Source organism: Leptodactylus fuscus, chromosome 5 (assembly GCF_031893055.1).
Source record: "Leptodactylus fuscus isolate aLepFus1 chromosome 5, aLepFus1.hap2, whole genome shotgun sequence".
Classification (NCBI taxonomy): domain Eukaryota; kingdom Metazoa; phylum Chordata; class Amphibia; order Anura; family Leptodactylidae; genus Leptodactylus; species Leptodactylus fuscus.
The window spans coordinates 111413832-111437024 of NC_134269.1; the positions used below are offsets into that span (position 1 = coordinate 111413832).

At 42.4% G+C, this 23193-nt stretch overlaps 1 long non-coding RNA gene across 1 annotated transcript in view; it reads right to left on the reverse strand.

Moving 5' to 3' along the window:
• Window positions 1-3096: 3096 nt before the first annotated feature.
• The window catches only part of LOC142203372 (uncharacterized), a 719604-nt gene continuing 699507 nt past the window's right edge, over window positions 3097-23193 (reverse strand). Inside the window, exon 3 of the long non-coding RNA XR_012716106.1 lies at window positions 3097-3191. This is a non-coding gene — a long non-coding RNA (uncharacterized LOC142203372). The remainder of the gene's footprint in view (window positions 3192-23193) is intronic.

The following is a 23193-nucleotide window of genomic DNA, read 5'->3' on the forward strand; positions in this document are numbered from 1 at the left end:
ATATTAGTGCGTGAGAGCAGTGTCTCAAACCATTGCGGGCATGGGGTGTGTGGGAAGGAACGTCTAAGTAGCGCATGGGTATTTTGAAGGTCAGAGAATTGAAGGAAGGTTGTATCCAAAACTTGTTGAGGAATATTGTCCCAGCGTAGGAGATTATTACGCTTGTACGAACGCATGAGCTTCCATGCTCCGCACACCTCTTTCGCATGCGGGCGTACAAGAAAGGGCGATAAATCACCTGGTAGGGAAGAAGGAGGAGATCCAACTAGAGGTCTTAAGCAATGAACCTCCTTGAATATTCTCGCCAATGCAGCAGAAATTTTTTTAATTTTTTTTTAATATTTTGTTATTGCCTTAGTAATGGCCGCTGTTTGATTTAGAGCTTGCATTACTAGGGAGGGCCTAGTGTTAGCTGGTGAAAAGGATAACACTAAACTCCTGAAATTAATACCTGCTACCCACCGCAATCAGGGGTGCCAGGAAGAGCCAGGTATTGGCTAATACCATCCTGTGGCCCCACTACTTGGTGGTGGTGTGTATCAGATTAATACTTGGGGGTTAGTGTTAACTTTTTTGACACTAGGCCCAGCATTACAAATGGATGCTTTCAATCATGCAACAGATATTACTAAGGCAATAATAAAGTATTAAAAAACAGAGACATAAGAAAATAAATAATTAATTAGATAAAAACTTCCACACACAACTCTATTTGACTATTTTATTGAAAAGAAAAATATATATATCATTAAAGGAAGCCAACAAACCAATGGAATTCAAACAATCCAATGTAACATGAAAGACAAAAACAAACACAAAAAAGGACAGCAGTAGGAAAAATGCTTAATTGCAGCCCTTTTTCTGTGGCAACTGAATAGAATTTAGATAGCAACAGACTTAGAGCTATGAGCTATCAGCAATTCATGTGAATTGCTGGGCAGGTTGTGCATTCACAGTAGGAACCACCCGGCAATTCATTTGAATTGACAGATTGCTCCTGCACAAATGGGAGAGTGATCCAGTCACAAAATACCATGCCATCTATGATGATTAACCCTGCTACATCTGTATATTTTTATCAACAAAAATTGACTTCATTACCACGGACAAAAAAAGGCTGCTTGACAGATTATTTCAGATGTAACCATTTATCACTCTATGTCAGAAACAATAAGGGTGATGAGTACAGCAGCTCAGGCATACCATGTCGGTTACAGCTACAGAAATAGTCTGCTGTATATTAATGTACCACAACTCATAGCACTATGCAGACATTCTGAGAAGAAACAAATAATTTTGAGAGTAAAAACACAATTGATTGTAAGTCTGGTTATAAAGATATAAATATAAATAACTAGCAGGAGGACCCGGCTTCGCACGGCTATATTACATTTTTGTTTGTGTAGGGGCCCCATAAGAATTGTCCAATTTTGCACTGGTGTATTTTGTATGTTGTTTGTGTGTGTGTCGATAAGCGTCTGTTAGGATCGGGTCTCACAGGGTTCCGTCCCGGCGCACGGCGACACCTGCGGGTCAGTCCGACTCTCGGCTTCATGCAGTGAGGCGACTGGAGTATATGTCCAGTTTTCTCCCTACTGAGCATGCTCAGACATTTTGGAGCTGCTTGGAAGTTAAGTCCCATTTTGTATCTAATCCTTCAGCATGTAGAACTGTGTGCAGACGCGAATATCTAATCCTCGGTCATGTGGTACTGTGTGCAGAAACACGTATCTAATCCTCCCCTGTGTGGTATTGTGTGAAGAGGTACATATCTAATCCTACAGCGTGTGGAACTATGTGTAGACGCGTGTATTTAATCCTACGGCATGTGGTACTGTGTACAGATGCGTGTATCTAACAATCTGGTGTGTAGAACTGTGTGCATAGGCGCGTATCTAATCCTCTGGCTTGTGGTACTGTGTACAGATGCGCGTATCTAATCATCCCCGTGTGGTACTGTGTGCAGAGGCATGTATCTAATCCTCACCCATGTGGTATTATGTGCAGTTGCATGTATCTAATCTTCCACTGTGTTGTATTGTGTGAAGATGCATTGCATGTATCCAATCCCCCAGCGTGTGGTACTGTGTGCAGACGTGCATATCTAATCCTCTGGTGTGTGGAACTGTGTGCAGTTGCACGTATCTAATCCTATGGCATGTGGCACTGTGTGCAGACGTGCGTATATAATTCTCTGGCGTGTGGAACTGTGTGAAGACGTGCATATCTAATCCTCCCCCATGTGGAACTGTATGCAGACGTGCGCATCTAATCCTCCGGTGTGTGGTACTGTGTGCATACGCGCGTATCTAATCCTCCCCATGTGGTACTGTGTGTAGACGCGTATATCTAATCCTCGGTCGTGTGGTACTGTGTGTAGACATGCGTATCTAATCCTCCGGCGTGTGGAAATGTGTGCAGACGCATGTATCTAATCCTTCAGTGTGTGGAACTGTGCAGACACGCGTATTTAATCCTCTGGTGTGTGAGACTGTGTGCAGATGCGCGTATCTAATCCTGAGGCGTATAATACTGTGTGATGACCTGTGTATCTAATCCACTGATGCGTGTATCTCAGCTTGGATATCAGTGTTGGATTGTAGATGTGGAGTGACCGTGTGTATTGCAGTTGGAATATGAGTGAAAGACTTGCAGGTTTGTATTGGCTAAGGGGGGGGGATCATTGTATTTGGAATGCTGTATCTTAGCAACGGTACGTCCGAGCGAATTGGAGTCTCATCTTAAACCTTCCCGGATACCTGAAGTATCTCTTTGCCAAATTTGGTGAAGATCGGTCCAGTCATTTGGTTTGCAATAGAGAACAGACAGACAGACAGACAGAAACTCATTTTTATAATATAGAGAGATAGGTTAGACACTAATGTTGAAACATGAACTATTTGATTATACTTTTTTACTTGTTTAATTTAGCACTTATGAAAATTGCAACTAGTTTTATTTAAAAAAAAAAAAAGTTTAATGTCAAAGCTTTACATTTACCTTCTTTAGTTTATCTTTGCCCTGATACTCTAACTCCCTTATAATCGGTCTTCCACCTTACTAAACTTTCCCCTCTACAATCTATCATCAGCCAGGCTCATCTATCAGGCTAGACGCTACAGCGATGCCTCTGGTCTGTGCCAGTCACTACATTGGCTGCCTATTCAATACAGAATATAATATAAACTTATCTCCCTCATCCACAAGGCTTTCCATAAAGCTACACCTCCCTACATTTCATTCCACATCTCTATCACCCAAGCCGTGCTCTCTGTTAGGTCAATGACCTAAGATTACCATCCTCTATTATCAGAACCTCCACATCCATGATTTCTCATGATTATTATGATTTATTTAGATATTTGTCCAACAAGCATGCATTTCAGAGGCACCCCCATAAATGCTCCCAACATCGTAGAGTTTCCCTGAACTGTCTACTTCCATTGTCCTCCTCCAATGCTTGATCAATAAACCATACTCACTACAACCAGAGTAATAGAACTGATGTAATGACAAGCCTGGGAGCCTTCAATAGGCTCCCAGCTGTCATGCTAATCTATCATAGGGTTCACTTGCCAGAGCGTTAGTGCTTAAAATCAGTCTTTATTCCATGTGTTTATAAAAACATCCATGATAGCACATGGGATGTAGTAAATGCAACAATGAAGGCTAGGCAACGACCATTTTGTGCTGAGGGCACTTTTTCAAGCCTCACTTGAAATAATGCTCCGGTGAGGGCCCCCTACTTTTTGCTTTTTCTTTACAATTATGGAATTACCAAGTATCTACAGTATCAGATTTTTTATTTATTTTTTTTCATTTTTTTCTACATTTGCAGAATCAAACAATTGCAGATGTAGCAAAGTTTAACTTGACACTTGCACTCTTCCTCAAAATCTGGTCCCTTCATCTAAAAGCAGCTTCCAAACGCCATGCACTCAAATAGTTTTAAGTGTATTTTCATGGCTGGAATATTATAGAAAATAATATAGATTGTTTGACTTGCTACTTATATAATTCCTGATTCTGTTTGTAAATGTCCCTCTGATCTGTGGAGTGGAATATGTTGTAGCCATAAAAATATATTTATTATTAACTTGAGCTTTTATTAAGTAATGAATGTTCTTCTATGATATATTCTTCACTTAAATGTTTTATTTATTAATTGGATTATCATATTGAGATTCAGACACCATTGCTTTTTCATTTGCAGTGATAGGCAGAAATGATTTTCTACATATATGAAGGCAGCCGGATGTAAATTCATTAAAAGCATCAAATTCATACTGTGATCTGATGAGAAGAAACTGTGAACCCAAATCAGTTTTATTAAAAGGCTTTCAAAACTCCTAGTCATTGTGTTAGGTCATTACCTTCTCCATTGTGTCCTCCATTACTCCCTTGGCAAAACATGTGGAACTAATATTACCTTTGTTTTATTTGCTATTTAAATAAGCAATTCCCAGTAATAGAAAATCATTGCTTGTCACAGTTTATGCTCTTCTCCATCTGCTCACAAAATTTAGCAAACTTATTGGAAAAAAATAACAAAAGACTTTAAACTGAAATTTGCATTAAAGTAAAACATTTATGTTGTGCAATGCCAAATATTTCACTTTTATAAGCATATAGTTTGGCTTTATAAACTGTTATTAGGGGATTACTAATTCACATTGATCTATATCCTAATACTACCTGTATGCCCTACAAAAATGTGTTATGAGTATGTCATCCTGAAAAAGGAAATGTGCCAGGCAATAATATCTGAAAACGTCATAGGCAGTGGAGCTGTTCAGTTTGCGTAATATATACTTAGGAAGTAGCTATGCAAATAACTGATGTAACATATTGCATGATGTCTAGGCTGTAAGTTCAAGCAGCTGTAACAAGTTATTTAAAAATAAAACTATATTAATATAAATGCACTGTTTATGGTTTTTCTCTTAAGATTAAGACAACATGCTAAAAAAATCATTAAAATGCTTCAATGCACGCCTTCCATCCAGTGGGGGACACAAATAGGAGAACTAGCATATCTCTTTGTGTTATACTATCAGGAGATCATGTTGCTTATAGAAAATGTGCTGGGTTCACACTAGCATCACCTCTCTGTGGTTTGGGTCTTTGTGAGGATTCAAACAATGGAAAGGCGAACCAATAAAACAGTGGTAAAACACAGAGTCCAACTGACCCCATTAAGTATATGTGAACATAGCCTAACTTGATAAAGACATATAAGGGATTGGTAAGGGAGTACACATCTATATTTGGCCTAAATTTGAATAAAAGTTACCACATTGTGACATTTTTGGATTTATATTTGTTTCCATATGACAATTGAGCCTTTAAATATGCAAAACTATGTTTCTTTCTTGAAGAGTAAACTTCAGACACGAAACAGACTGTGATTATATGCATGTGTTTCCAGTTTGTCATATGGCAGGCAATGTGCCTATGGCAAGGTCACAAAGGACAATGCTTCTATGCATGAACAAAGCACTCATTGTTGGAATACAAAGAGGAAAAAAGAAACTTGAGTATTTTAAAGACCAAACAATTTTCTAAACAAATGTAAATTTATTCTGTGCAGTGTTGTAAGTTTATCACAACTTTGTTTCATCTACACCTGTACCATAGAATCATATAGCAATATTTATTCATATGCACATACATGTACAGTAATTTAATTGATCTTTAATGAAAACCTCTTTTGTAAAACACAAAAAGGTCATAAGTTTTCACATCTTTTTTGTTTTATTTAGTTTTTTTCTTTTGGAAGTGTTAAAAATGTATAAAATATTTAAAATATATAAAAATGAAATAATGTGTATACACTACATATAAAATAATGCAATATATGCAGAACATTTTTAACAGGGTTGACAAAAATGAATAGCTGTCACAGAGTCACAAAACTGTGAGTGAGTTGACTTTTATTTCTGGAATTTCCTATAATGGTGTCCTTTTATATATTACCAAAAGTGTACAAGGACCTTTCTCTATTAAAAGGCTGATCTATTGTTTCCAGAATAAATAGTTTAATTCCGAACATCAGCGTTGTAATTGCTCTTCGATGACTTTGAGGATCAGGTACATGTACTATTGAGGAAGTTCGTGGATAGATTCCTAAGAGAGTTTATGGAAGACCACAGACCTCAGATAGAGCCTATCTATTGGTGACAGAGTTATAAAGTAATCAAGTACAGACCATTAGGGTTATCAGCATATTGGATGCCAGGTTGAATCAAATCTGTAAAATTCTGGGCTCATATTGGAGGATCCTTACATCTGATCTGGATATTGCGGATAAAATGTTGGGTTACCCACAAATTACAAACTGGCGTGGTAAGAACTCCCAGGATAGGATTGTGCACAATTGCCATTAAATTGAATCCAAGAATGGGCCGGTTACATGGCTTGATAGACAGATTAATTGTAACATCTTTGCCCGTCCGGGCTTTGGCGTCATCATCCAGCCGCATGCTGCGGCGCAGGAGATCTGTTTGGTTATGATTTATTCCTTTCTGTTCTTCTTGCACTGTCTGAACACTGCCCTATTCTTTCACCTTGATAATTGATTTTCCACCATACCTATCTCCTTCACCTTCAGTTTTCTCTGCTCCTCTAATGGTTAATCTGGTCTTGCCCTGTCATTGACAGCCAGCCTTGATGTCATCTCCTTGGGCGGGTTCTTCCTCTCTATTTAGTCTTGGCTCTCATTCACACCAGTGCTTGCTATTGCCTTGTGCGTACCTGCTCCTGTCACTATTTTGCTTGCTTTCTTATCCTTGACCTTTGGCTTTCCCTACTGACTATTCTTTGGACTCCGATTTGGCACTGCATCGCTCGACTGTTACTGACCCTTGGCTAGCTGACCTCCCTTTGTTGTTGTTCGTCTTGTCTGCGTTTTGTGTCTCACATATACAGGAAGGGACCGTCTTCGTGGTTGCCGCCTATTACGTAGGATAGGGCCTGGCAATAGGAAGGGACAGTTGGGGGCTTCCGCTTAGGGCTCACTGTCTCTTGTGTCCCATCCCAGGGTTCAACAGCTACTGGGGAATTGCTGTCCTAGCAATTCCCTAACATAAATTTATTATGATGTAATATGGGAAGTCCCCCCATTATAGACTGGTTACTGGTTTGATTAGTTACTGGCCTGTTAATAGCCAGGGCATGAGTCTGATAATTCACTAAGCATGTGGAGCACCTGAGTCACCACATGCTCAGATGTTATCAATATGGGTACATTATATGTATACTTTATTTCACAATATACATATTGTTATCAAAGTGGTTTATTGACTCCTGATAAATATAAACTTAGGACATGCATGAGGTCTTTTTGTATATCATCACTCTGTTGGCTATAATACTCTGTTGGTAGAAAAAGTTTTATTTGCCTCCTTTGGAGCAGTAAATTATCAGAATGGGGGGCAGAGTAGGTATAATATCAAGGTATTTAGTTTTACATTACAGATATTTTGCATCACTGTATGATATTATCAGTGGTCCAATCTCCTATTGAATGATATGCCTAAAGGGTGATGTGACTTTTAGGCGTATCATTATTTAGGTGCACTTTAGGTTAGTTTTATTGAAGTTTTAATTAACATTAGTTTTGATATCTAGTTCCTGATTTTATACAGTGAATTGTTGATACCATTTTGAGGACAAAGATTAGTTACGGCAAATTGTATGTCAAATATAACTTCAAACTATAAACGTTACATAATGGGGGGATTTAATAAGACTGGCCTTCTGTACCTGCCCTTAATCTATGCTGATGCTATCTGCGCCTGAATTATTATGAGGCTCTGGCTTCTTAAAAATTCAGATGTGCTCATGTGTGCCTTAATTGAAGTCTATGCCAGTCAGGAGCTGGCATAAATTTCAGGTATCATTCACACCAGCCTTTTGGCATGAGTTGTAGTAAATTTGTTGGGCCGAGGCTTTCCCTTCCCTTGCCCACCTTGATCTCTTCCTTGCTCTTCCCACTTTCATGAAAAGTGGTGAGTGGGGAACAAACCCAACAATTTCTCCTGTCTTTTTGTCATATGTGTCTTATACTCCAGGTAGAGTGCTGTGCGTGTAGTGGAAAGATCACAATTCATGAAACTGTCTTTTTGGAAAAGGGCATGGAGTTGGATTGTCCATTCTGTTGTCCATCTCTACTGTTAGGACTAAGCTTCTGGGTAATCAGCTATACTTGTAGCATGCGAATAACAAGGTGCAGACAAATTGGGATAGGTTTAATACTAACTAAACATTAAATAGTGCAAAGTTAGACTAGACAGTCTTAAAATAGTCAGATTTATCAAAGTGTTTAGTATCGGATGATAAATCTGTCACATTATTGGACTGTCTAGTCTAACTTGGTGCATGTTTTCTTCTCCAGTGTTTTAGGGCAGAGTATTGGGTGTGAAATGCTACTACATACTCTACCGGTTTAGTTAAATTTGCTGGACAATGCCTTCTAACCAGTGCATGGTAGAAAGACACCTGGTATTGTCATAGACGCTGTTATTTATTGCTCAACTATGCAGGTTTTGTTTTGTCAAAGAAGACTCATTTTTCACTTATGGACTTTAACCCATAAATATATCCTTCATGAGTGAGGGGCCGTTAATACTCCATGATTAATAGCCATCCTGCCAGGGTACCTACGTGATTAGCAGCAGGATCCTGGCACACACATATAATGGGGTACTGATCGTAAGTTCTAATCCCTTGTGGGACTAATAAAAACCGTAAAAAAGCTGTTTAGTAAAATATTAAAAACATTTTTAAGCTGAGGTCCCATGTGGCGTAAATGCCAAAAAAATTGCAACATTTGTCTTTATGTTTGTCGTTATGCCTTACTTCTGTTATTACTCCTAGATATGTATCACTAAATTCATATATATATATATATATATATATATATATATATATATATATATATATATATTAGTATTATTTTCAAATTTGTAACTTGACATTAACCTAGTCTATTTAAATAAGTTCCCTATTGTATTTTTGGATGAAGGGGGAAGGAACAATTTGTGTAGACAAGGGCTTTTTTTTTATAAGGGAATGTTCACACCGAATATTTTGCAGGCAAATTTTGACCCAGAATGCACCTCAAAATCCACCTCCAAAAATGTCTACCATTCATTTCCATGGGAGTCCCTCATTTTTTTCCCGCAAAAATTTTTTTTTAGCTAGCGGGGAAAAAAAGCGGCATGCCCTATCTTCCCACGGATTTCGTGGCAACCCGTTGCAGCTAGACATGTGGAAAAGTCACACCGTAGTAAAAATTTTCACCGTGTGACCTTACCCTTAAATGTACTTGTGTATTTTATCTATTTGTTTATATGTATGAAATGGAAAAAATGGCAGCACTCCAATATTTAAAAAAAGTGTGGATTTATTCCAAGCAGCGACGTTTCGGTTCTTATCTGAACCTTTCTCCTATGTTTATATGTATGGCTATGTGCTTATTAACAGAATATGCCACCAGTGAGCATTTGCTATTAGGGTAAAAATTGATTCTGGTCTCAAAACATGAACACTTTTACTTTTCAACATACATATTTTAGGAATTGATCAGTCAATAAAAAGAGACTTTCCTTTTTGAAATAAGGATGCCCTGACACTGACCTGAACTATCTCAATCACTTCTTAAGAAACTCTAGATGAGAAGTGCAGACAAAACTGTTGTATATATCCTGTACATTGTAAATCTTATCCTTTACTTCCTTCAATTTCTTTTTTTATTAATTCAAAGTCCTTCTGCCAGTTTCTGTGAGCACACACTGTCTCTCTGGCCAATTGGGTTGATGTATCTTTCTTTAATGTAAAATCTTTGCTGTGAGCTCTAAGCCAATTACATTTTTCCATTTGCTGCTAAACTACATACATCTTTTGTGCTGGAAATTGCTGCTCCATCTCCTCCTCCTAGTAGTGACGGACCTAATAGTTCTGCAATACCTTTCCCAGCATCCCTAGTATAGTTAACAAATCTCTGCTGGTTATAATAGAAATAATTTAGCCAGTCAATATTCATATTTATTGTTATCCACCACATGAGAAAAGACTCAAACCCCGCAGCAATCTGGTTACATTGCCTTACATTCATTCGGTACTCCCTTTGGAACTCCTATTTCATCAATGTAGACCTGAGCATTAAAAAAAAAACCAGAGACATCTCTTTTGGTTCTATGCCATTCCTGAGAATCTTCTTCAAACATCCTATCCCATTCTGCATATGAGAACAGGTGGAAGGGTTTTATAATACACTGTCTATTAATAAGTATTTGGACACCTCTGGTAGAATAGAAAAAGAACATTTATTCATATTCAATAGTTGGTAGAGTCTCCACAAGCAGCAATTACAGCCTCAACCCTCCAGGGCAGGCTTTCCACAAGTCCTTGTATGACGGCTAGTGGTATTTTATTCCATTTGGCTTGCAGAAGACAGGTAAATACTTTCACCAATTTTGGATGGCTACAGTTTTGGGGGTCTGCCGACTCAGTCACCATTCACCTTCCACTTCATAATCACATAGGCCACTGTCGATTTTGGGTATTTCAGTTTGCTTGCTATTTCCCTTTAGGATCGACCATTTCGGTTATACCTGACAATTACCCCTTTCCCGAAATTGGACAACTCTGCACTTTGTGGAATCTTGCATGCGACTAATGCCAATGCTGTTTCCTACCTGTACACGATATTTAATGGCGGAAGGTTTGACACCACAGATATCTTCATTTGCATGGATGTCCAAATACTTATTGGTAGACAGTGTATATAGTAGTATATAGTGGCTGCACTTTACTGTCAGTGGCTGCACTTTACTTCTGGTTAAGTGGTGCCCCCTCTTCACCTTTAACTCATGGGTCGTATTATGGCTATTAAGATGACTCTTCTCCCTAAAATCCTGTATTACTTTGAAACCCTCCCTCTTGCTGTCCCTCCGCTCGGAATTGTGGTCCCTCCAGAGGGCCCTCTTCCAATTAATTTGGAATGGGAAACGCCACTGTATTCCCCGCTCTGTTATGCTGGCTGGCAAGGCGGAGGGGGGCTTGTGGTCCACACCTTCTCCACTTTTATTGGGCTACCCAACTGCACTGCATACCAGTTCGGGTTGCGCACAGGCCTTTACCAAGTGGGTCGAACTAGAGAAGCTGTGGTTGGCCCCTACCTATCCTAATGCCTTCCTGTGGCCCTGCACACCTCCTGTTCCCACCGTCCCTCTTCTGAGTCCCATCCGACATACCAGATCTATCTGGGTTACCTGCCATAAATTATTTCCTCTCGCCTCTCCCGAGTCCTGTATGGTCTCCTTCCACTATAATCCTCTCCTCCCGGAGGGACTGACAGCTAGCATGGTACAACCTTGGGATAAGCTTGGTTTGTTTCATGTGGCGCACCTGATGGACCCCTTTTCTCTTGAACCCAGGCCCTTTGACTATTTCACTGATACCCTGAACATGCCTAAGTCTGAATGGTTTCATTATCGGCAGATAGCACATTTTTTTCTCTCTGAATTTGGGGCTCTGCAGGTCTCCGTCCCCAAGGCTTTCGAGAATCGATATCAGGGTGTTCGCCATGTTCGAATCGAATCGAACACCGCGTGGTAAAGTGCGCCAAAATTCGATTCCCCTCCCACCTTCCCTGGCGCCTTTTTTGCACCAATAACAGCGCAGGGGAGGTGGGACAGGAACTACGACACTGGGGGCATTGAAAAAAATTGGAAAAAGTCATTGGCTGCCGAAATCAGGTGACCTCCATTTTAGACGAATAGTGGATTTCAAATCCGGGTCATATGAGAATGTGAACTTTGTGACTATGAGACAGGGATAGCTGTACAGGCAGAAATAGCTAGGGATAACCTTTATTTAGGGGGGAATGTTATTAAAAATAACTTTTTGGGGCTCTATCGGGTGTGTAATTGTGATTTTTGTGAGATAAACTTTTTCCCATAGGGATGCATTGGCCAGCGCTGATTGGCCGAATTCCGTACTCTGGCCAATCAGTGCTGGCCAATGCATTCTATTAGCTTGATGAAGCAGAGTGTGCACAAGGGTTCAAGCGCACCCTCGGCTCTGATGTAGCAGAGCTGAGGCTGCACAAGGGTTCAAGCGCACCCTCGGCTCTGATGTAGGAGAGCCGAGGGTGCACTTGAACCCTTGTGCACCCTCGGCTCTGCTACATCAGAGCCGAGGGTGCGCTTGAACCCTTGTGCACACTCTGCTTCATCAAGCTAATAGAATGCATTGGCCAGCGCTGATTGGCCAATGCATTCTATTAGCCCGATGAAGTAGAGCTGAATGTGTGTGCTAAGCACACACATTCAGCTCTACTTCATCGGGCTAATAGAATGCATTGGCCAGCGCTGATTGGCCAGAGTACGGAATTCGGCCAATCAGCGCTGGCTCTGCTGGAGGAGGCGGAGTCTAAGATCGCTCCACACCAGTCTCCATTCAGGTCCGACCTTAGACTCCGCCTCCTCCAGCAGAGCCAGCGCTGATTGGCCGAATTCCGTACTCTGGCCAATCAGCACTGGCTAATGCATTGTATTGGCGTGATGAAGCAGTGCTGAATGTGTGTGCTTAGCACACACATTCAGCTCTACTTCATCGGGCTAATAGAATGCATTGGCCAGCGCTGATTGGCCAGAGTACGGAATTCGGCCAATCAGCGCTGGCTCTGCTGGAGGAGGCGGAGTCTAAGGTCGCTCCACACCAGTCTCCATTCAGGTCCGACCTTAGACTCCGCCTCCTCCAGCAGAGCCAGCGCTGATTGGCCGAATTCCGTACTCTGGCCAATCAGCACTGGCTAATGCATTGTATTGGCGTGATGAAGCAGTGCTGAATGTGTGTGCTTAACACACACATTCAGCTCTACTTCATCGGGCTAATAGAATGCATTGGCCAATCAGCGCTGGCCAATGCATTCTATTAGCGTGAACTGAGTTTGCACAGGGGTTCTAGTGCACCCTCGGCTCTGCTACATCAGATTGCTACATCTGATGTAGCAGTGCCGAGTGTGCATCAGATGTGTAGTTGAGCAAAACTGACTCAGCACTGCTAAGTCTCTGCATTCGCATAGGAATGCATTGGCCAGCCTTCGGCCAATCAGCGCTGGCTCTGCCGGAGGAGGCGGAGTCTAAGGTCGGACCTGAATGGAGACTGGTGTGGAGCGATCTTAGACTCCGCCTCCTCCAGCAGAGCCAGCGCTGATTGGTCGAGTTCCGTACTCTGGCCAATCAGCACTGGCCAATGCATTTCTATGGGGAAAAGTTAGCTTGCGAAAATCGCAAACTGACAGGGATTTCCATGAAATAAAGTGACTTTTATGCCCCCAGACATGCTTCCCCTGCTGTCCCAGTGTCATTCCAGGGTGTTGGTATCATTTCCTGGGGTGTCATAGTGGACTTGGTGACCCTCCAGACACGAATTTGGGTTTCCCCCTTAACGAGTTTATGTTCCCCATAGACTATAATGGGGTTCGAAACCCATTCGAACACTCGAACAGTGAGCGGCTGTTCGAATCGAATTTCGAACCTCGAACATTTTAGTGTTCGCTCATTTCTAATCTTGGTAAGCAGATTTCACTGGCCCAGTGGCAGGTTATTTGGTCCCGCGCTATTAAGTCCTCCACTTGCATAACCTATCGTGAGGCTCAGTATAAGATTTTACTACACTGGTATCATATGCCAGCCCTCCTTCATATTCTAAATTCTAGTATCCCCTCTGTTTGTTGGAGGTGTCTTTCTGACATAGGGACATTGTTTCATATATTTTGGAACTGCCCTTTGATGCGCCCCTTTTGGACGGAGGTGAAGTCCATGATGGATAAGATTTTCCTTCATGGTGTCCCCCTGGACCCGTTGGTCTATCATCTCAACTTCCCCCCTAGGCTCCTGGCTAACAAGTCTTCTATGCTGTTTTTATATCTTTGCACAGCGGTTAAGTCCCTCATTGCCCTTCATTGAAAGAGTACCCAGCTTCACACAGGTCCTTCCTTACTGGCTTGTATTAAGAATGTTAGATGCATGGAGTATCTCATGGCTATGCTGAATAATACGGTGGAGAAGTTCCGGTCTGTCTGGGAGCCATGGGACACGTATTGTACCATCCAGGGCCTTTGATCCTTTTACATTACCCCCACCTTTTTTCCTTCTTGTCTTTTGTCTTTAGTCTCCCCCTTTGTGTTTGTCTGTCTTTGGGATTCTCGGTTTATTGCTGATATTGCAGTACTATTTGATTGTCTGTTTTGTTCCTCTATTACTATTTCTGTTGGGGTTCTTTTGTACAACATTTTACTTTTTCTCTATTGAAAACTTAATAAACACTACCGTTTAAAATAAATAAATAAATAAATAAATAAATAAATAAATAACACTTATACTCACACCTCCTCAGTGTCCAGCAGTCCCTGGCATCTTCTTCCGGCCTTTGGCTGACATCATATGTTCTGGGGTCATGCTGAAGCCTATGATTGGACTTCAGTGGTCATGCTGGGTACACTAGCATCATGACTCTCAGGGTATGTGACATGAGCCAGAGGTTGGAAAAGGTCTGAAGAGAATGCCAGAGACAGCCAAATGCCGCGAGGATGCCCAGGAGAGGGGAGTATAACTTTTACTTTCCTCTCCTCGGCCTCTGCTTATTATACTCTGAGATCACAGAGTACAATAATAACAACAGAATGAATCAGAGGGCTGAGTCTCAGGAAAATTTGTTGAAACAAATTTTGTGGGGTTTATATAAAGCAACTAAAGCTTCCGAAGCATATTATATTGTTGGGGGAGACTATTGGGAACATTTTACACAGTGTGGGGCCACTGTGGAGCATTATACTGTTAGAGGGCTCTGGGGAGCATATTAATCTGTGGAGCATTATACTGTGGAGGAGGGCTCTTGGGAACATTTTATACTGTGTGGGCTAACAAGAAGTTGTTGCGTGGGCCCCCAGAACAAGTTCCTCTGGTGGCATTTCAGTCTGATGAGGCTAAGGCCTCATGTTGGGGAAACAGCATTTATTGGTGCAGATTTTTCTGCATTTTTTTTAACCAAAATCAGGGGTGCATTTAACAGAAGGGAAACGTCTAAGCGCCTCCTTTATATTTTCCATTCCTTTTCAAGCCATGCCTGACTTTGGCTCAAAAAAAGCAGCAAAATCTGAAGCAAAAAACGCAGCATTTCTGCAATGTGGGGTTTTAGCCTTATAAACTAGGACTTAGTAATTGATAAGAAACAAACAAAAATGGTTCATTTGTCTGTCGCAGATTTAGTGGGGAGGATATTATAAAGGAAGGCTACATAGTCAATGAAAGAGTTAATACCTATATTACAGCAGTTTGTGTGTGTTTTTCTGCACAGAGATAACAAAGAACCAAACCAAAGAAAAGTGAATAACATGAAAGGTTAGCTTAAAACATTAAAGATCAAGCAGAGACAGGTGAAAGTGAGGTGAAATATGTGACCGTCTTTGTGAGTAATAGAGAACTACTGTGTAAGGTCAAAAGGAGTAAGAGAAAGGAGTGCCGGGGCAGAAGGGTTGCTGAGTTACTGTTAGTGACCATGGTAATAGAAAGGATATGAGTTCAAAGTAATTGAATAAAGCATGCAGAGAATTGATCCAATGATATATTTCGGTCAGAAGTTCAATAAAATGCTACAGTAAATAATATGTAGAGTACTCATAGGGTGCTTGTAGTCATTGACAGTTCAACTAACTCTGGTTCATCTTTATATATAAAGTATTGTAAGACAAATAACAATGTTCATACTTTTTATTAAAAAAAAATGTATGTATCTGCTGAGCATTTTGGTAAATGCTCCGTATTGGGCTGGATTTTTAGGAATGACAGGTAGGATTGGTAGTGGAACCTGTCATTCCACCCCCCTCCAGTCCACACATTGGGGATGTTCCAGCAGCAACTCAGCTACAGAGAGTCTCCTCGTCAAGGAGGCTTAAGAAGCCAGCTCCAGCAGTAACACTTTGGGGCAGAGATTGGCTGGAGAGCCAAGAGAGAGGTCATATTTTTGGAGCTGTGTCCTGAGTGATTCTACTGGCTTTTTGATTTCTGTTATTCTAGGTGAGGTAACCTATTCTATGTTTAGTTAGAGCCTAGACGGGCAGGTATTTATTTTTGTATTGTTTCCTTTTGTTGCTGCACTACCTTTTTGAGTGAAAATAAACTCTACCTTTGTTTTGGACTAAAGAAACTGGACTTGTGTGTCTATGCCACCCCACCTAGCAACCCCAGACCCTGACAATATATATATATATATTACTAGGAAATAGTTTATACAGATCCTGCAATATATGTGTTTACTAGATGTTCATACAACATTAAATGTTTATGTTTTAACATACAGTGCATGATTTTACTAAATATTAGTTATATTTCCTCGACATTTTAATAAATCATTTTTCTATTTCACATTTTCATTCTCAAGATCAACATACACTGTCAGACAGATATGGACACTGTAATGAATTTGTAATTGAACATATACCAATACAAACAGAAATGATGACATTAAAAGACAGATTGCTGTTGCCCTCTAGTGTTACAGTTACATAATACCATTGAAAAAAAACATCTATCAAGTTCAACCAAGGGATGGGGAAGGACATGACAGAAGGAAAGGGGTAAGTAAAACATGAAGTTATCCGAAAAGATTATCCACTGTAAGAAACATTCGTTTGACATGTAAGCACAACATTTTTTTTTCTTGTAACTAAATAATCACAATAAATATGTAATGAAACGTACTGTATGGCACACATCTTTATACTAGAAAACCTAGAAGGCAGCTGTTCTTCAGTTGTATAGGAGTGCAGGTTAGTTTTTCTGTATTACCGGCTTGAGTTGTGGTTTTAAGAACGCTTTCAGTGAGCTGATATTGGTACTCTGTAGATATCAACCATTCACTAAAACATTGTATTCCAGTTTACATATTAAATATGATAAATGTAATCACTATTACAGTATAAAACACACACAGTGTTCCTTCTTATTATAATACTACTGCATAAAATATTCCATCTCATTCATTTATTGTTATTTTTATTGTTTATATATAGGCTATATGGATTTAAATGCCTCGAAAACAGGATCATATCTGTCCATTGGCTGTATCTGGTATTTAAAGGAGATGTCCACGATAACTGGAAATCTCTACACTATGCTAACCACCCTCTCCTTCTTACTTTCTAAATAACTCTCAATTATGAAAAATGTATAGTTACTAGAGATGAGTGAACAGCGTTCAAATGAGTACATGTTCGATCGGATATCAGGCTGTTCAAGATGTTCGATTTCAGTCGAACACCACGAGGAAACCCCCCCAAAAAATGGATTCCCCTCCCACCTTCCCTGGCACTTTTTTTTTTTTTTTTTAAATGTAGATTGTGAGCCCCACATAGGGCTCACAATGTACATTTTTGCCTATCAGTATGTCTTTTTTTGTAATATGGGATGGAAATCCATGCAAACACGGGGAGAACATACAAACTCCTTACAGATGGTTTTCTGCCCTTGGTGGGATTTGAACACCAGGACTCCAGCGCTGCAAGGCTGCAGTGCTAACCACTGAGCCACCGTGTGGCCCCTTCCCTGGCCCTTTTTTTGCACCAATAACAGTGCAGGGGAGGTGGGAAAGCAACTACGACAACGGAGGCATTGAAAAAAAAATCGGAAAAAGCCATTGGCTGCTGAAATCAGGTGATCTCCACTTTAGACGAATAGTGGATTTCAGATCCGGTTCATATGAGACTGTGAACTATGTGACTGTGAGACAGGGACAGATGTACAGGCAGGGATAGCTTGGAATTAGCTTTATTTAGGTAGGAATGTTACTCAAACATCTTTGGGGCTCTATCTCATGGCAGCCCATTATATGGTAGTTGAGATCCCTGTCAGCTTGCGTTATGCGGGAGCTGACTTTTCCCCATAGGAAAGCATTGGCCAGCGTTGAAAGCATTTGGCCAATCAGCGCTAGTTCTGTCAGAGGAGGCGGAGTCTAAGATCGGTCCACAGCAGTCTCCATTTTGGTCCGATCTCAGATGTAGCAGAGTTGACATAGCTCTGCTATATCTCAGATGCCATTACTGAGATGTAGCAGTGCTGTGCGGTCCACGCTGCTACATCTGAGATGTACAGAGCTCTGTCAACTCTGCTATTCCTGAGATGTACAGAGCTCTGTCAACTCTGCTATTCCTGAGATGTACAGAGCTCTGTCAACTCTGCTATTCCTGAGATGTAGCAGTGCTGTGCGGTCAACACTGCTACATCTGAGATGTACAGAGCTCTGTCAACTCTGCTATTCCTGAGATGTAGCAGTGCTGTGCAGTCAACGCTGCTACATCTGAGATGTACAGAACTCTGTCAACTCTGCTACATATGAGGACCACAATGGAGACTGCTGTGGACCGATCTTAGACTCTGCCTCCTCCGGCAGAACCAGCGTTGATTGGCCGATTGCTGTACACTGTACGGCATTCGGCCAATCAACGCTGGCCAATGCTTTCCTATCGGGAAAAGTCAGCTCCTGCATTATTAGTGGGGTAATACAAGGAATTTGGCATGTTAGATGCCCCCAGGCATGCTTCTCCTACTGTCCCAGTTGCATTCCCGAGGTGTTGGCATCATTTGCTGAGGTGTCATACTGGACTTGATGACCCTCCTGAGTAGAGTATTGGTTTCCCCCTAAACGAGTATTTTTCCCCATAAACTATAATGGGGTTCAATATTCGTTCAAACAGTCGAGTTTTGAGGGGCTACTCGAATCGAATATCGAACTTCGAACATTTCACTGTTCGCTCATCTCTAATAGTTACCCAAATGTGACTGCCCCAGGGACATTTTCTGATGATCCAATGCCCCCATTTCCAGAAACAGATCATCACTACTACTCTCTTTCCCCATCCACTCAATTATACTTACCATTCAGGCTTCTTCCAGCGAAACGGCTCCTCCCCCTGTAATGATGTTGTCTATGCGGTACACGCTCTTCTACACTGTGCTCGTTACCGCCTGTAATTCACCTCTACTGCGCTTGCATGCAAGAATGGAGGGGTAAGTCTATATTATGAGTCAGGGGTTGGGCTGAGTAGGTAGGGAAGACACCCAGAAATCAATCAAAATCCCATTGATGTCAAAGGGAGACTTTTTTTGGTCAGGATTTTGAGGCGGATTCGGTCTCAAAATCCTGACCAAAATACTCCATGTGAACTCAGCCTAAGAGTTTTGGGACACCAGTCTTTGCCATGCAGTTACAACTCACAATGACTAACAAATAACTATTGCCCCTATAAAACAAGCCTGTTGGGTTAACTAGACTGGGTATGTTAATTGACTGAAGTTTTATAAATAGTTATATTCTGTCTATAGTTTTACTTTAAAATTGCATTGTTTAAGTAATTTTTACTTTAATATTTGAAAGAATTCAAATTTTTATCTTGTTTTTTGTTTTTTAATATTGCTATCCATATAAAACTCCAGTTTCCATGCTGGAGTATACTGCTGATATTTCCTGTTTTCTGCAGCCCACATGGCAGCTTTGCTGTGTAGACTGAAACAAGGTTAGTGGAGTAATATAATTATTAGAGATGAGCGAACAGTGTTCTATCGAACACATGTTCGATCGGATATCAGGGTGTTCGCCATGTTCGAATCGAATCGAACACCACGTGGTAAAGTGCGCCAAAATTCGATTCCCCTCCCACCTTCCCTGGCGCCTTTTTTGCACCAATAACAGCGCAGGGGAGGTGGGACAGGAACTACGACACTGGGGGCATTGAAAAAAATTGGAAAAAGTCATTGGCTGCCGAAATCAGGTGACCTCCATTTTAGACGAATAGTGGATTTCAAATCCGGGTCATATGAGAATGTGAACTTTGTGACTATGAGACAGGGATAGCTGTACAGGCAGGGATAGCTAGGGATAACCTTTATTTAGGGGGGAATGTTATTAAAAATAACTTTTTGGGGCTCTATCGGGTGTTTAATTGTGATTTTTGTGAGATAAACTTTTTCCCATAGGGATGCATTGGCCAGCGCTGATTGGCCGAATTCCGTACTCTGGCCAATCAGTGCTGGCCAATGCATTCTATTAGCTTGATGAAGCAGAGTGTGCACAAGGGTTCAAGCGCACCCTCGGCTCTGATGTAGCAGAGCCGAGGCTGCACAAGGGTTCAAGCGCACCCTCGGCTCTGATGTAGGAGAGCCGAGGGTGCACTTGAACCCTTGTGCACCCTCAGCTCTGCTACATCAGAGCCGAGGGTGCGCTTGAACCCTTGTGCACACTCTGCTTCATCAAGCTAATAGAATGCATTGGCCAGCGCTGATTGGCCAATGTATTCTATTAGCCTGATGAAGTAGAGCTGAATGTGTGTGCTAAGCACACACATTCAGCTCTACTTCATCGGGCTAATAGAATGCATTGGCCAGCGCTGATTGGCCAGAGTACGGAACTCGACCAATCAGCGCTGGCTCTGCTGGAGGAGGCGGAGTCTAAGATCGCTCCACACCAGTCTCCATTCAGGTCCGACCTTAGACTCCGCCTCCTCCGGCAGAGCCAGCGCTGATTGGCCGAAGGCTGGCCAATGCATTCCTATGCGAATGCAGAGACTTAGCAGTGCTGAGTCAGTTTTGCTCAACTACACATCTGATGCACACTCGGCACTGCTACATCAGATGTAGCAATCTGATGTAGCAGAGCCGAGGGTGCACTAGAACCCCTGTGCAAACTCAGTTCACGCTAATAGAATGCATTGGCCAGCGCTGATTGGCCAATGCATTCTATTAGCCCGATGAAGTAGAGCTGAATGTGTGTGCTAAGCACACACATTCAGCAATGCTTCATCAAGCCAATACAATGCATTAGCCAGTGCTGATTGGCCAGAGTACGGAATTCGGCCAATCAGCGCTGGCTCTGCTGGAGGAGGCGGAGTCTAAGGTCGCTCCACACCAGTCTCCATTCAGGTCCGACCTTAGACTCCGCCTCCTCCGGCAGAGCCAGCGCTGATTGGCCGAAGGCTGGCCAATGCATTCCTATGCGAATGCATACTTAGCAGTGCTGAGTCAGTTTTGCTCAACTACACATCTGATGCACACTCGGCACTGCTACATCAGATGTAGCAATCTGATGTAGCAGAGCCGAGGGTGCACTAGAACCCCTGTGCAAACTCAGTTCACGCTAATAGAATGCATTGGCCAGCGCTGATTGGCCAATGCATTCTATTAGCCCGATGAAGTAGAGCTGAATGTGTGTGCTAAGCACACACATTCAGCACTGCTTCATCAAGCCAATACAATGCATTAGCCAGTGCTGATTGGCCAGAGTACGGAATTCGGCCAATCAGCGCTGGCTCTGCTGGAGGAGGCGGAGTCTAAGGTCGGACCTGAATGGAGACTGGTGTGGAGCGATCTTAGACTCCGCCTCCTCCAGCAGAGCCAGCGCTGATTGGTCGAGTTCCGTACTCTGGCCAATCAGCGCTGGCCAATGCATTCTATTAGCCCGATGAAGTAGAGCTGAATGTGTGTGCTTAGCACACACATTCAGCTCTACTTCATCAGGCTAATAGAATACATTGGCCAATCAGCGCTGGCCAATGCATTCTATTAGCTTGATGAAGCAGAGTGTGCACAAGGGTTCAAGCGCACCCTCGGCTCTGATGTAGCAGAGCTGAGGGTGCACAAGGGTTCAAGTGCACCCTCGGCTCTCCTACATCAGAGCCGAGGGTGCGCTTGAACCCTTGTGCACACTCTGCTTCATCAAGCTAATAGAATGCATTGGCCAGCACTGATTGGCCAGAGTACGGAATTCGGCCAATCAGCGCTGGCCAATGCATTCTATTAGCCCGATGAAGTAGAGCTGAATGTGTGTGCTAAGCACACACATTCAGCACTGCTTCATCACGCCAATACAATGCATTAGCCAGTGCTGATTGGCCAGAGTACGGAATTCGGCCAATCAGCGCTGGCTCTGCTGGAGGAGGCGGAGTCTAAGATCGCTCCACACCAGTCTCCATTCAGGTCCGACCTTAGACTCCGCCTCCTCCAGCAGAGCCAGCGCTGATTGGTCGAGTTCCGTACTCTGGCCAATCAGCGCTGGCCAATGCATTCTATTAGCCCGATGAAGTAGAGCTGAATGTGTGTGCTTAGCACACACATTCAGCTCTACTTCATCGGGCTAATAGAATGCATTGGCCAGCGCTGATTGGCCGAATTCCGTACTCTGGCCAATCAGCACTGGCTAATGCATTGTATTGGCTTGATGAAGCAGTGCTGAATGTGTGTGCTTAGCACACACATTCAGCTCTACTTCATCGGGCTAATAGAATGCATTGGCCAATCAGCGCTGGCCAATGCATTCTATTAGCGTGAACTGAGTTTGCACAGGGGTTCTAGTGCACCCTCGGCTCTGCTACATCAGATTGCTACATCTGATGTAGCAGTGCCGAGTGTGCATCAGATGTGTAGTTGAGCAAAACTGACTCAGCACTGCTAAGTCTGCATTCGCATAGGAATGCATTGGCCAGCCTTCGGCCAATCAGCGCTGGCTCTGCCGGAGGAGGCGGAGTCTAAGGTCGGACCTGAATGGAGACTGGTGTGGAGCGACCTTAGACTCCGCCTCCTCCAGCAGAGCCAGCGCTGATTGGCCGAATTCCGTACTCTGGCCAATCAGCACTGGCTAATGCATTGTATTGGCTTGATGAAGCAGTGCTGAATGTGTGTGCTTAGCACACACATTCAGCTCTACTTCATCGGGCTAATAGAATGCATTGGCCAGCGCTGATTGGCCGAATTCCGTACTCTGGCCAATCAGCACTGGCTAATGCATTGTATTGGCTTGATGAAGCAGTGCTGAATGTGTGTGCTTAGCACACACATTCAGCTCTACTTCATCGGGCTAATAGAATGCATTGGCCAATCAGCGCTGGCCAATGCATTCTATTAGCGTGAACTGAGTTTGCACAGGGGTTCTAGTGCACCCTCGGCTCTGCTACATCAGATTGCTACATCTGATGTAGCAGTGCCGAGTGTGCATCAGATGTGTAGTTGAGCAAAACTGACTCAGCACTGCTAAGTCTGCATTCGCATAGGAATGCATTGGCCAGCCTTCGGCCAATCAGCGCTGGCTCTGCCGGAGGAGGCGGAGTCTAAGGTCGGACCTGAATGGAGACTGGTG